Here is a 16,292-nt window from a genome sequence, read left to right on the forward strand (position 1 = left end):
GGAATTCGATTCCGGGCATACGCCCAAGTCCCATATTTTCCTACGGACCCTTTGGGACCATCAAATCACGGGTCCGGGTCCGTTTACCCAAAATGTTGACCGAAGTCAAATTTATTCAATTTAATATCAAAATTTAGCATTTTCTCACAGAATTCATATTTAAGCTTTCCGGCTACGTGCCCGGACTGCGCACACAAATCGAGGCAACCCCAAATGAGGTTTTCGAGGCCTCAAAAGCACGGAATGAATAAGAAAACAGGTGATGACCCTTTGGGTCGTCACAAACACCTTATTTTTACTACACTATTTTATTATAATTATTTCTACTATTATCATTAGTATAAGTAATAATATTAATATTAGTATTAGTGTTATTATCATTACTATTATTATGAGCATTATTATTATTATTATTGTTATTAATAGAATTATCGTAACTAATATTGTTATTACTTTGATTTTTATTAATATCTATTTAATATTATTTGTCACACATATATAGTATATAGATTTAAGTTTTAGTACAATAAAGTTCAAAAGAATTAATTTGAAGTTGAAGATTTAAAAATCCGACCAAAACAAAATGCCCATCTAATAACCCATTTGATGCCAAATTCTGGCCCAAGCAGACAGCCCAAACGTCAGCTAATCCCTAAACCCAAACCCAAGAAACAAAAGTAAGTCCAAGCGGCCATTTTCCTCGCCAATTTCATCAGTAGCCATGGTAGAAATTTGCTCGCCAATTTTGGGGTAAGACTCTTGTCTCTCTCACAAAATAACTCGCGACTCTTCTCTCTCCTCTATCTTCAACAGATCTTCTGCCGATCTTCAAGACGATCTTCTGCCGATCTTCAAGGACGATCTTCTGCATCATCAAGTAAGATCTTCTGCCGATCTTCTGCCATGGAAATAATTACCGCTCAATATAGCCTCCCAAGGAATCCTAAAGCTTTAACTCGGGTAAAATTGCTCCTTTATTTCTTCCATTTTCTTCTCGATTTGGATTTTCAGAAATTATAGGTAATGCTTTAACACTTGACTGNATCTCCCCTTAGCATGTCTCCCCTCCCATGTTGTTAATTACTTGGTATTCGATTTCCGCTGTAGATTTATAACTGCACAGGTTTATGTGATGTCCAGTCTAGCCTCGTCACTACTTCGCCGGGGTTAGGCTAGACACTTACCAGCACATGGGGTCGGTTGTGCTGATGCTACACTTCTGTGCATTTTTGCACAGGTCCAGGTTTTGAGGAGCAGCAGCAGCAGTAGTTCGGGAGCAGACTTTCCTATTCACGAGACTGAGGTAGCCTTGCAGGCGTCCGCAGGCCTGGCGTCTCTTCTTTATGTTTTCCTTTTGACTGTTGCCTCATTGTTTTCGAGACAGACAGCTGTTATATTTCTTTCAGACCTTTGTATTTAGTTTATTCTTAGTGGTTCGTGAGTAATGTGACACCAAATCTTGGGTAGAGGCTATTGTTGACTATTCCGCATTTTGATTCAGACTTAGAAATTAGACTTCCGCTATTATTATTATTAAATTCCATGTTTCTTATTGATGCTATGGATTGTTAACAGATTTATTTATTAATGAAAGGTAAATAAGTTGGCTTGCCTAGCTACCACGAGTAGGCGCCATCACGATCCCGATGGTGGGAAATCCGGATCGTGACAAGTTACCACTCAATATAGCCTCCGAAGGAATCCTAAAGCTTTAACTCGGGTAAAATTGCTCCTTTATTTCTTCCATTTTCTTCTCGATTTGGATTTTCAGAAATTATAGGTAATGCTTTAACACTTGACTGACATTGTTAGGAAAGGTGCTCACTTTAACCGTAACAAAAGAAGTCTCAAGACAAATACTTTTGACTCTTGAAAAGCAAATTGGACATCTAATTAATATAATTCCTCTGTTTTGTTTTCCTTCTAGCTGCCTTCATCTTTTAATTTTCTTCCCTACTTTTTTTTGTTGGTAAAAAGTGTGAAAATTAATACACTACTTTATTATATGAAATATCTCTGTTATATTCATTATTTATACACTTGTGGTTATTAAGAGCCGTATTTTTCCAAAGTATAACAAAAGGTCATCTTAAACAATAGCCAAGAGTAACACTATGTTTGGATCATTGTTCCCCATCGTTTTATAATGTATTGTATTATATTGTACTGTACTGTATTGTATCGTTTTGATGGATACAACGTTTGGATAGACTGTATCATTTGCTGTTGATAAATAACATCTTTATTGTTTGGTTTGACTGTACTGTACTGCTAAGTTTACTAAAATACCCTCAATTATTTTAAACAAGATATAATATAGAAAAAACAAATGTACAAACATACTAAGACGGGTATTTTCTTTTTATATATAGGGAGTTACTAAAAACAAATGTACGAATATATATAGGGAGTTATAAAATTTGTGTTGATAATCTTGACGATCCTTATCAAAAACTAATTTTTTTTTTAACTAGCGATTAACCAATAATGAATACCTAATGTAAATTTTAATTAGTTAAGCTAGTGAATCTCTGATACATAACATACACTAAGGATAAAACCAAACAGACAACAACAAAAAAATTTCTAAGGGTAATTTTTTTCTATTAATTATGTGTTGCTTGTGTAAAGATTTGTTTTAGTAGCAGCTGAACCGGGTTTAACAAGTATTTTGTCGCTAGGTAGAGGAAGTTCGATAACAAAAGGAAGAAAAGAGATGAAACCTGTAAAAATTTTGTTGGAAAGAGACGATACGTCGTTGACTTGTTGCACCGTAGAAAGATTATGGAGACAAAGTACTTATTAGTTTGGTGAATATAATATAAATAATAGGGTAAAGGGCAAAATTGAAATATAGAATAATAAGTGTGGGCGTAATTGGAAAGGAAAATACGGAACAATCCCACCACACCGATTTTGTTGTTTCATAAAATGAGGTTTTTCACTGTTCCGGAACAATGAATTTAACAATACGATACAATCAGTTTATATTAACAATCAAAACAAACATTGTATCTGGGATAACAATACAATACAATACAACCGGAAACAACCATCCAAACAACGCGTAAGAGGGATAATTTAAAACAATAGCTAATGTTTATTTGATAATTGGAGTTCACCCAATCCAAGTTGAAGCTTAAAGACAATAAAAAATAATACTTCAGCATAAACGACCCAAAGTATGATAATAATATAGAGGGTAAAATCAGAATATTTTGTCCAGTAGAAGTCTAAATCTGGACATTGATAAAATAAAACCAGAGAAAAGTAGAAAAGTGAAAAAACTCTTATGCATTCTGACTTGTACTCAGGAACTAGTTGAAAGCTTGTAATATTTTGATATCTGCAACTTGTCTCCTACACTTGATAATGAAATAAGAAATACCCGTTTTCCGGATCATACATATTTTTCATCTAGGTAAAGCTTTCAAAAGTAGAATTAGTTATGTGTTATTATTGACTAAGTTTACCCTGTTGCATACTACTTTGTTGACAATATGCAGCTTTCCTGCTCAAGAAAGTTCTGTTATTCCAGAATGATATCATTTTCGGCACCTTTGAGTTAGTTAAACAGTTAAGCGCACAAGTGTTAAATGCAAAATGAAGATAGACATTAGCTGATTAGCATACGTATGCATGATATGTGTTGAAGGTCTGATAATGGTGATGGGAGAGAATAAAACCAATTTCCTCTGTGTATCTCCTAAGTTTTCGTTCCGGTCAATATGGTGGCATAGTTATGATTTGTGTTTCTACACCAAAATGGCTACCAAGAACGCAAAAAATAGACAGAGAGAGAAGATGGAATTTTTTAAAGTAAAGACAAGACAGTTTTACAGATGGGACGACCAAGAAACGAATGATAGAGTTAAAGTAAAGACAGTTTCATCACCTACAATCATACCTATAGGATTGTAATAAATATTGTGTGTTTGTGTCCAACATGTTAGCATGAATATCTTAATACCTATTCTTCTAGGATTTGTGTAGAAATAGTAAGAATCGAATGATAACGTGTCATCGGCATTGATTTGATAGAACTAATATGACTTCGTGTTAACTTGAGCTTCATTTAGCAAAAATGCTTGTTGAGTCAAGTTAATAGTTGGATGTTAACCTCACATACTCAGTTTAGCTTTTAACCTCTTTTATCCATGTTATAATAAATGACTGTTAAATTAGAAACCATGTCCTTAAGGTTTTGAATAAAGAGCTATCACTGTTTAGGGTTAATGATGCATCTTTAATTTCTGAGTTTGATGTTACAGGGTGGTGTTTAGATTATAAAGTTTAACAGTATGATCCCTGAATATGCTTAGAGTATGGTACTGTCTTTGTGTGATTACGCTCAAGTAATCTTACGTAATATTTTATATTCAATATTTATATCGTCACTACATTTCGAATCACTTCTCTAATCCTTTATTTTCTTTTCCTTGCGTGGCATATACAGCGGAGTTGCGAGGATTCTCTTTTCTAGACTCAATAATGCTGCCCGGCCCGATACCAGCATTCGTCTTCATTCTTCCTCATCTGCGTCTCTTGCCCTCTCAAAATACATCTCAACAAAAAGCTAAGAGAAGAAGATGGAAAACACTCTGCTATAGCTTTTTCTCGTTTATTTGTTGTGTTTTCTTTTGGTGCTATTCGTACCTGTATAGTATGCTATAGTTAAGAATTATATTTATTCGGTATATGGGTATATAGTAAACTGGTATGTAGCTGAGAGTTAGATGAATCTGTCTAAGCTCAAAACACAAGTCAGTTAGGCTTGAAACATGTTTCTTATAAATATAATAGTAAAAAATTAAATTGAGACATCTTGAAATTCTTTAAAGTTAAAGGACGTTTTTTCTAAAAAATGGGGTTCTTGGTCAAGATATTATTGGTTGCATGGTTTTGTTTAAGTTAACATGGTTTGGAGCTTTTCTGTATTTTCCTGGAATCAAAATATATTCTTATATATTACTATTATAGAAGAGCCCTAAAGCAAGCTGGATACCGCCGACATCACTGCTTGCCGACACCGTGTTTTCTCTCTTTTCTCAAAAAAGACACGTGCGTTAACTTTGCTGAGTAGGCTTCACTGTGATAACTAGGCATAGCACCATATTTCAAGCGTTAATCACCAGATTTCATCTTATTTACTCTGTTTCATCGTCTTTCCCCACTGCGCTTCTTCTCCAATCGTAGTTTTCTCTGCTCTATCGTCTTTCCTTGCTGTACTTCTTCTCCAACAATTCTCGATTTCTTTCCGGGATTCTTTTCTGTGAATATCAATATTTCTGGTGAGTCTTTCTGTAATATTGCCCTTTTTCTGTTTGCTTTGCTTTCTGTTTTTTCGGTTTTTATTGAGCATATATCTATATAGTTGAAATTGTTTGTGGTTCTGTTGGTTATTGAATAGACCACTGAAGGGTCTTTCTTTGGGTTCCTCAATGTATTATGGTCAAATTTGATTACATCTTGTACAGATTGAATTGGTACACTTCTAATAAAACTCATATGATCACTGAAATTGCAAAAGTGTGTGGGATAGATTTCCAAAGAAAATATTTATTTTATTTTGCTTCAAAATAGCCGCGTCCGAAGGTAAAACTTTGGGTATCGAGGCATCGAAAGGTAAGCACCACTGTATGATAAGATTCTTCTTGAATGGTTGCGTGTCTCTTTGTTTGTGCCCGAGTGAGTACTTTACCGATGCCCACAAGCTGTTTGTTTTTCCGCCTCTATCAATATCAATGTCGTGAGCTTACTTTTAAGGACGGCTATATGAAACCTTGAACGTAGGATCAAACTGGAGAATTTATCCATTCAGAGGCTAAAGTAAATTAAGAAACATCATAATCATCATGAACTAACAAAAAAATATCATCTTTAATATCAGTCATTATTAAATAAATTGAGAAAACTTGACATGATCAAACTAGCTTCTGCCTTTTGCTTGTTTAGGCGTGTATAATATCCTCTAAGAACTTTATTGATGTACTAGATGAGGAAAGGCCCGTATACGGGCCCAACATTGTACTCTTAGTCAATTAATTTTTTGATGAATAAATCGATCCTTGTTATATTCATTTAATCACGGATAGATGATGATATTGGTAATCACAATTTATAATTTATTTATTTTAATAATTTACTTAAAATTAAACTATAAATTATAATCTGTTTAAGTTGCTCCAATTAACATAAAATAACTACGTGCTATAATACTCATTTTTAACATCCATATCAAACATTAAAAAAATCAAATTGAAAATTTAATTTTAATGGTATTATTTTCCCGATGTATTTGAATATTTTATAAGAGTATACATTAAACCTACAGGTGTCATCTATATTAACAAATTTTATAGAATAAGAAGCTTTTTTTTAACCAATCTATCTGTAAACTATTCTTGAATACATCTAAATTGGGTTCGCAATAGTTTTAACAGTGGGAACAATCAGCTACTTGATGAAAGTTAACATGAACAACATTATTCTTTACAATACGCTAAAATATGAAAAAAAATTACCATGATTTTATTTCATGTCTTGTATATAACAAAATCAAGAGAAATATTTAGTACTGTAAATAAAAAGAACTTCCAAGGGGACTTGCATCCCTAAAGACGCAATTTACTACTTCAAACAAAGAAAACCAAAGGCACTAAACAAATATTAACCTGATATAAATGGTAGTGATTCAATATAGTAGTTCAAATTATATTTTATTATAACTCGTTTAAATGATGTTAATTGGTGATAAGGTATTAAACATTCAATAGAAGTCGATATAAATTATTATTGGGCTTTTAATTTTTTCTTAATTAAGGAGATAAGAGAAATATTTTTGTTTTTCTACAGATTTATCATATGTTAATTTTCATAACGGAACACTATAAAATTATATCAAATGATGTTTAGGATAATTCATTGATACTTGAAAACTTAGTAGGGAAGAATAAGTTCAAATCATGTAGATTAAATTTTCACATCAATTAAGCATATAACACATAGTCCCCTAATAAAGTATGAACAAATCTCATCACTTAAATTAACTTTTAGATTTAATAAACTATACTTTTTAAAATTATTTTTGAATATGAAATTTCTAGATTGAAATCGCCTTCAAATAGTGTGGATAGATGAAAACTTTTTAATTTTAATTTATAATTGCTTTAACAGTATGGTTAAATACGAAAATCTTGTAAATATTTACCGATATTTCTTTTTGTTTCTCTATTATTTAAAAGTTAAGTTTACTTTCTCTGTGTAAACTTAATGGGAAAAAGAACGTTACAAATGAGTATTTGCATGCACTACTCCCTGCAAAAGTAATCTAATCATGAAAAATTTAAAGGAGTGTTATGGTTATGGGAATGTGGGGTCTACGTGTATCAATGACACTTTGCATTTAAGAATTACAAATAATGTAGGAATTTTTTTGAAATGACATATATATCCTTGGTCGACCATCTTTCCTTTTCTATATAATAGAAATCTGAAAAAATCGTTCACATGATATTTGTTGCTACAGTAGCAAGAACCTCTTGGCCAAGTGATAAAGTTAAAATTTAAACCAGAAGCAAACAGTGAAAATACCAATCAGACACCAGCCTACGTAGAAAATTTCATCAGACATACCAATGAAGGACCATATGAATATATTGATCTAAAATCTAAGTTGAAATGCATTCGTCAAAGGTCATACATTGCCTCTTCAATACAACGCATATTCCACTGTCTTAGATCCGATATGAAGTTACTGAGTTAGTGAATTGTGTAATAGAAGATTATCCTTTATTCTCCGGTAGGAAATAAATAATCATATCTCCCCGTTATGTCTACCATGTTGCAATATTTGTAATATCTTTTCTCTACTTAGTTATAGAGTAAGTATGCCAACATAAAATTTTTTTCTGTATATTCCAAATAGGCTGGAATTTTCTTGATATGATTCATTTTTTTAAAAAAGAAAAACAAAATACCTTGCAAATTTTCAGCTTTTCGAAAACTAATTGGCAAAATAATACGAAATAAAATTTAAATGGAGACTACTGAATACGAAATAAGGATCAAGAAATTTTATAACAATAAAATGATTCAAAGTAAGTCTAGATTTTGTTTCTTAACCTTGACTATCAATGCTTGGAGGTAGTATGATAAGATTGTCCTGGATTTCTTCTGAAAGATTAGTTACCTAGCTGGAGGTAGTTTTATTTAAATCGTTTAAATTGCAGATGTCGACAGACAATAAAACCAAAGCGCCAACTAGCTGTCCACCAAAAAAGAAGTGCCGGTACTCAGCAGAAACAATGTCTAAAACCAAGCTTAGGAGACATGACCTGTACAAACAATAACCAGTTGATAAAAAAGAGTCGCTTCTATCACAGCGATGATTAAAAGAACTTGAAGCAAAAAAAAAAAAAAAAACAGCACGTATTGATTGATTACACTGAAGAAGAGTCATTGTTCCAAGCTGGGGCGAACTTGCGTTGGCAAAGAACTCTCACGATACACGAACCATCTTCTGTTGGTAACGAAGGTACGAAATGAAAAGAAGGTATAGTTCTTACATGAAAATATGTGTTGCTTTGATGATAGTGTTTACATATTATTTTCTAATGCTAAATGTGTTTTGCTTCCTCTATTAGTTGATATATCTGCATTTGACGGGGCAGCAATCGATTCTGACAAAGAAAAGAATGTTACTGACTATTTGTCTGTGTTTGAACTTGGTAAGTAACAGAAAGTATATTGTTTCACTTTATATTTATTGTACTTTAATATATTAATTAAAATTTTTTGTACATTAGGTTCGACATCTGGTGTACCTTGCGAGGGACACGATGCAGAGCCGTCGGCCGTTAAAATAAAGGTTTTCCTCAATTTTGATCTTATATAGACATTCATTTCTACTCTCTTCACAGGAATAATATTATATGTTAGTTATCTTAAATGTGTCTATAAGCTAAAAATACATAAATACTTTGTGCTCTTTCCTGATCAGTTCTGTACCTACTCAGGCTTCATTGTACGGTTTTAAACATCTTGACAATTTTGTTTGCCAGCTGCCAGCCTCGAAGCTCATGTACCTAAATTGCGGGTTAATTTAAAAAAAGGGAAGAGTATATGTGATGCTCCTACCATTCATGAAACAGGTAAACTTAAGCCTTTATATTATACTTTGTTGCCAGTGGCATGTTAACGGTATATTACTGTAAACCATGAGTGTCTACGCATACCTCATGTTACAATAATATCTACCATACATGTTCCTTAGTGATCCAATTTTTCCCCTAATGATACTTTTACATATTCAGCTAATAACCGGACCAGAAAGGTATGCCTGGCTACTAAAGAGCAACAATGTGACTATGTTGCTCTAAAAAAGGTTCCGAACTGCCAGTACTGTGGTGCCAAAAAATTTGAGTATGAGCCTCCAGGATTTTGTTGTAGCAACGCTTCGGTTAAGTTGACATCACATGAAATGCCTGCTGAACTATATACTGAAGAATTTGAGCACTTTCGTACTTACTTTAGAATGTACAATAACATCTTTGCGTCTGCTTTACTTGGAGTGAACTATGACAAGGCGCTAGCAAAAGGAAACCATGGTATTTACACATTTAGAGTATAAGGATAAATGTATCACTACATAAATGATTTAATTCCACCAAATCGACAGCCAAGAAATTTACAACTGTATTTTTATGATGATAATACTAAAATGTTGAATCGAATGACTTCCTCAGGTATACTTAGACAATCAGTTGTTGAGAAGTTAATGGATATGCTAAAGATAAATCCCTACTGTATTTTTTTGAAATCTCTAATACATATTCCAGAATAATCAAACTTTTATATTGCATTGAGGAGTGGTTCTGGATTAGATCAACGAATATATAACCTACCAACCGTGTAGGACGTAACGGCATTATGGCTAGAACAAGAAACAAACAATAACACTTCTGGACCTCATATTCGAATTTACACTCAAAGTAACAAGAGCCAGCTGGTAAATTACTATTACGGTTGCTATGACCCTTTGCAGTATCCGCTTTTACTACCTTACGGTCAAAACGGATGGCATTCTGGTATTCAAAAGGTTGCACAACCTGGGAATAAATTGAGAAACAAGAGAGCTTACTACGAAAAATAACAACTTCCAACTTTATTTAATATGTGTTCAATTGATGGAATACTTGATATGGAAGCTGAAGTTCTGGAAAAGGGAAAATGAAAAAGGGATACTGTTTCTTGTCGGGAATATTATTGTTACAAACTTCAAATGAGAGATAATGAAGAGAAAGAAGTTTTACACTCTGGCAGATTGTTTCAACAATACTCAGTTGATGAGTTCATAAAAGTAGAAACTCAGAGGTCAGATTTTGCCTCATTTAACCAAGATTTATTTCGGATTGATGTAACAAGGAATTCTTGATATCCTACGGCTTGGTGAAAGAGAATCTTCTAAGATAGGAAAACAGAACTTTCTATCGACAAGTTTTACAGGTGGTCCGAGAGATATGCGTCAGGTTATATGGATTGTCATGCCCCAACCTCGGGAGGCGCGACTGGCGCTCAATCGAGTGACCCTAACTGAGCAAGCCTTACCAAACACTACCTACCGAACTCAATACGCATACGGGGACCATGCTTTCATTCATTCAACAATGGAAGATAGTATATTCGACATTTTTAGTTCATTTTAGATCATAACATTAAACTGTAGATAAGTTAGTTTCCAAAGTTCCCATAGAGTTATAATTCATAGGCAACATAAGTATAGAATTACAACATAGCTCGCACACCCATCCGACACCCACATCTGACCCACATGTATGTCTACGGAGCCTCTAAGGAAACAAAAGATAAATGTGACAACGCCGGCAACAAGGCCCCGGCTATACCTCAAAAGTGAAAGTCCAAAAAGGCAAGAGATGTGCAATGTAGCCCCTTGAAGGAGAAAGGGGCTCACCAAGATCTTTGAGAAGGAGAATGCTCCACTACACACGATCAACACTATCTGCTACGGAGCCACCTACATTCATTAAAAAAAATATAGCGTCCCCGGCAAAAGGGACGTTAGTACCATAGAATAGTACTAGTATGTATAACTTAACACCATTTTACTAGAAAGAACTACCGAGCAATGACAAGTAAATCACATAGGTGGATCAAATATGCAAGTCATAGAATCATTCACATAATTCCCATAACTTAGTTTGGGGGCATTTCTTTCACACGTTCATCACTGTTCTCGATACCACCGCTATCCTGAGGGAAGTCCGATCACGACCCGACCGGCTAGGTTGCCTCATTGGAGGCATATATCTCAATCACTATTTCATTTCCCTTATCCGGAGTTCAATATCAGCACATCACCACCATGTGCGCGGCATGGTGTTCGATCACGGCCCGATAGGCGTGGTTTCTTTCTCATTAATCATCTCACTTGAATCAATTATCTTTCATGTATCAATTCAATTCATGGGCACTTTGGTCCACACTTATCTCATCATTTTCCTTTTTCAATATTCACCTTGCAAGTTATGATCATAGGCACATACGAAAATAATTCAAGTTGCAAGCACATGTAAGTGTTCACACGATTAGCATGGAAATTCTCAGTTTTGATCTTTGGCTTATAGCCCACGCATTTCAACACATGATTGCATACTTCATACTTCATTAAATATCAAGAATAGTACATTACTCACGTTTGGGGCACATCTTTCATGTATATGTGCATATAAATTGCAAATCAATCAATGTGAAACAATAATCAGTACACCAACCAATTCAAATCTCACCACACCTTCGTAAACGCCAACGGAGCTCAATTTCTAATAAAAGGAGGTTTTAGCCATACATACCTCAATATAGCTTTCCTTACTCTTTACAAATTCCGGAATTCTTATCACTTCGATCTATGATGCAAGAATTACAAATTAAACCGAAAATTAGAGACGAGGTTGAGATTCTAGCTTGGTTCAAGCATAATATCGAACACTTTGAGGTGCATTATGATCTTAGGCCCCCTTTGAGAGGAATTTCTATCATTCTATACCCCCAATTGCCATCTTTTTAATTTACTACTTTCCAATGCTATGGTGTGGTATGCATGCAAGAGATTCATTTTTATACCCATGAATTACTTCCCTAAGGACCCCATATAGCTAAGTATACAAATATGAGCTGAGGTGATGGAGCCTTACCTCTTGGGATGAAGATTTAGGAGCCTTCACTTGATTAGCTTCAAGGATTTAGCAAGATTCTATGGAGTAATTTGATAGGGAGAACTTTCTCTCACTTAGACCCCTCTCCCTCACTCTAGAAATGTCCAGAAAATGCTCAAAACGAGCTATAATACCCAATATAACGATAGGGGCGTTGGGTTAAAAATTAGAAAATTGGAGCCCCGAGTCGAATCTGCGGTCGCATTTGCAATCGCAAAGTGGAAATGCGGGCCGCATATTGGACCGCAAAAAGGCTCCCAAAACCTGAACATTCTGTTTGGGTATGCGACGGAAATGTGGTCCGCAAACCCGTTATGAGGTCGCATAATGCACCGCAGAGCTGACCTTCACAAAATCCCAAGGAATTTATGCGACGATTATGCGGTCCGCATATCGGTTGTGCGATCGCATAATGGACCGCATTCTTAACCTCAAATTAGCTAACCCACTGACTCACTTTGCGGCAGATTTGCGGTCCGCATACCTGGTATGAGACCGCATTCTGGACCGCATTTTTGCACCCTTCCGGAAAGCTTTGGTTTTTGATTTTTAAATGCATAGATCAGCTCTAAGGGTCCGAACTTGGCACTACGAGATTCCAATAATTGATCCTAACTTGGCACTACGAGATTCGGGTTTTGAGTAGAAAAAAATTCACGGGGCCTTACATGGATGCTATTGCGTTAGTGCAACACTTTGGAAAACCTGATATATTTTTGACCATGACATGCAATCCCGCTTGGCCAGAAATAAAAGAGCATTTTCTCGCAATAGACGAAACTCAAAATAGGCTCGATTTAGTTAGTCGAGTATTTAGAGCGAAGGTAAAAGAGATGAAAACAGATATTTTAAAAACAAACATATTTGGAAAAGTTTCAGCTTTTATGTACACTATAGAATTTCAAAAACGAGGTCTTCCACATGCTCATTTTCTTATTATACTTACTGATGACAATAAATTATTGACACCTGAAGCTTATGACAAGTTTGTCTCTGCTGACCTACCTGATCCTGATGCAAACTCTTGCTTACATAAGCTTGTTATTAAACATATGATGCATGAGCCTTGTGGTTATTTGAATCCTACAAATTCTAGTATGAATAAAAAAAAGAGAATGCAAATTTAAGTATCCAAAGAGTTTTCCGACGATACAAGAAAAGGAAAGGACTTATACCCAATTTATATAAGACGTAACACTGGCAAATCTGTGAAAGTAAGGGAGCAATATCTTGACAACTCCTGGTGTAACGACGCAACTGGTCGTTTCGCCTTTTAGAACCCCGTTCCCTTAAATAAAACTTCCCGCGCTTGCCTTAGCTAATTTACGACTTGCGGGGGTGGTTGGTTCGGGATTTGGAAGAGTTTGGATTGAAATATGCACATTTGACTCCTTAGGATTTTCTTAAAAGGCTAAGTTTGACTTCGGTCAACATTTTGAGCAAACGGACCCGGATTCGCGATTTGACGGTCCCGGAGGGTCCGTAGGAAAATATGGGACCTGGGCGTATGCCCGGAATCGAATTTCGAGGCCCCTAGCCCGAGTAATGAATTTTATTAGAAATTGTTAATCTGAAATATTAAGGATTTAAAGAAAACTAATTAATGATTGATTTCATGGGTATTAGGCTCGTATCTTGGTTCCGAAGTCCGGTACAGGTCCGGCATAACATTTAAGCATTTCCCGTAAAATTTGGTGTCAATCCGAGTAGTTTAAGGGCGTTTTGTCCCGTTAGAGGAAAATTAAGAACTTGAAGTTCATAAGTTTGATTCAATTGGTTTTAGGGGGTGATTCTTAGATTTAGCGTTATTTCAGGCGTTCCGAAGGTTCGAGTAGGTCCGTTTCGTGATTTTATACTTGTCGGTATGTTCGGGCGGGGCCCGGGAGCCCCGAGTGTCAATCGGACGAGGCTCGAGTGAAGTTGAAATTTTTGAGAAGTGCTGAAGCTGCTGCTTCTGTCATAACCGCACCTGCGATTGGTGGACCGCAGGTGCGAGACCGCAGAAGCGGTCCTCCCACCATAGATGCGGCCTAGGGCAGGCCAGGCCAGGAACTGCAAAAGCGGCTCCCAAGTCGTAGAAGCTGCTTCAAGACCGCAGAAGCGGTCCCAGCCCGCTTGACTCCTTTTCGCAGATGCGGTTTCTTCCTCGCAGAAGCGGGACCGCAGATGCGGTCCCCTGACTGTAGATGCGGAAATCACTGAGGCAGTGAGTTCATTTATTACGGGTTCTAAGTCCATTTTTGCCATATTTCACTCCTCCATTGGGCGATTTTAGAGCTTTGAGAGAAGACCTTCACCTAGCATGTTGAGGTAAGTATGTTCTACCTATCTCTAGTTTAATATTTATGTTTTAGGTAGATTAAGCACTAGTATTAAGGTGAAATCATGGGGTTAGAGCAAAAGCCTAGGGTTTTGACAAGAGTTGAATTTGACCACAAAATTTGTTAGGAAATGAACTAGAAATCATATATTATTGATCCTTGGGTTATGAAAAACAAATTCCCTTGAAAAATCTCGGAATCCGGGCACGTGGTCCCGGGGTCGAATTTTAGGAAATTGGTGTTTAAGGGTGAGAAATTGCTTAAATAGTTAGAATATGATCTTGTAAGCTTGTATTGACTAGTTCCTACCTCGTTTATCTGGTTTCGAATCGTTCGGCTCCAAATTGAGGATTCGGGCTCATTTTTGGCATTGGAAGTGCACTTTGGAGCGAGGTGAGTCTCCTTTCTAACCTTGTAAGAGGGAATTGTTCCCATAGGTGTAATAATTGAGTGATTTGCTACTAAATGCGGGGGCTACGTACGTACTAGGTGACGAGAGTCCGTGCGTAGCTACTATTATGTTAATTGTCCGGGTAGTCTAGGACCCGTATCATGCCATATTTGTGAATGTCTCTATTCTTTCTTGCTAATGTGACCACTTAGGTTATGCTAGAGATTTGGAAAGGAATATAAGCGAATGTATACACTTGTTGGGTACTTGTATGAATTTTACTTGGAAGTAAATGCGCATTCATGTGTTGCTTGATATAAATTGACATTTGTGGATCGGGCCGATCGCCTAGGTAGAAATAGATGCATCTATGGTTCGCGCCATTCGACCCTCTGGCAGTGCACAATTTATTTTCTATTGGATCGGGCCGTCGACCTCGGCATAATGTGCGCATGATACATACATACATATATATATGTATGTATGTATGTATGTATGTATATATATATATATATATATATATATATATATATATATATATATATATATATATATATATGTGAAATCTTATCCACGACTTGTTCTGCTAAATACTTGAAATGTGTACGGTTATCTGTAAAATTGTTAAGGACACGACTCATTACCTCTTGCTACACACTGTTGATTATTTGTAACTATCTTGCCTAGCAGAACACTTTGTTATATTATTTAAACCTAGTAAGTGTCAAGTCGACTTCTCGTCTCTACTTATTCGAGATTAGATGGGATACTTACTGGGTACATATTGTTTATGTACTCATACTACACTTCTGTACTTAATTTTACAGGATCTGAGGTAGGTGTATCTGGTTATCAATCTGGTGCGCGCCCCTGATTTATTGATCGAGACTTCCATGATGAGCAGCCCCTTTCCTGTGCCCTTCAGCAGCTTGATGGAGTCTTCCTTTATTTTTGCTGTATAATCCTTCATGGACAGTAGGATAGTTTATTTCTTTTGTATATTCTACTAGTCACCCATTACTTGTGACACCAGGTCTTGGCACACACGTTGGTAGATTATTATTTTGGGGAGTTGTAAAACTATTTCTGACTTATTACTGTTCATTCTTGGTTTGATTTTAACTTAATGAATTCTCGCACTTATTTTGGTAAAGGTAAAAATGAGAGTTTAATTATATTTCCGGGTTGGCTTGCCTGACAATGGTATTGGGCGCAATCACGATCTATTTTGGAAATGGGTCATGACGACATGGTATCAGAGCACTAGGTTCACGTAGGTCTCACAAGTTACGGGCAAACCTAATAGAGTCTTGCAGATCGGTACGGAGACGTCTGTATTTATCTTTG

The 16,292-nt window shown here is 35.8% G+C and overlaps 1 long non-coding RNA gene across 4 annotated transcripts; it reads left to right on the forward strand.

Moving 5' to 3' along the window:
- The first annotated feature begins 5,110 nt into the window (after window positions 1-5,110).
- LOC109243258 lies at window positions 5,111-16,037 on the forward strand. 4 transcript variants are annotated; one of them, XR_002070529.1, is made up of 6 exons: window positions 5,111-5,291; window positions 8,232-8,554; window positions 8,646-8,729; window positions 8,808-8,869; window positions 9,063-9,152; window positions 15,773-16,037. It is a non-coding gene; the product is annotated as an uncharacterized LOC109243258 (long non-coding RNA). The 4 variants fall into 4 exon arrangements; XR_002070530.1 differs by lacking the exon at window positions 15,773-16,037 and adding an exon at window positions 9,315-9,768; XR_002070528.1 differs by lacking the exon at window positions 15,773-16,037 and having other exon boundaries at window positions 9,063-9,768.
- The last annotated feature ends 255 nt before the right edge of the window (window positions 16,038-16,292 follow it).

This window comes from Nicotiana attenuata, unplaced genomic scaffold, assembly GCF_001879085.1.
Source record: "Nicotiana attenuata strain UT unplaced genomic scaffold, NIATTr2, whole genome shotgun sequence".
Taxonomy (NCBI): Eukaryota; Viridiplantae; Streptophyta; class Magnoliopsida; order Solanales; family Solanaceae; genus Nicotiana; species Nicotiana attenuata.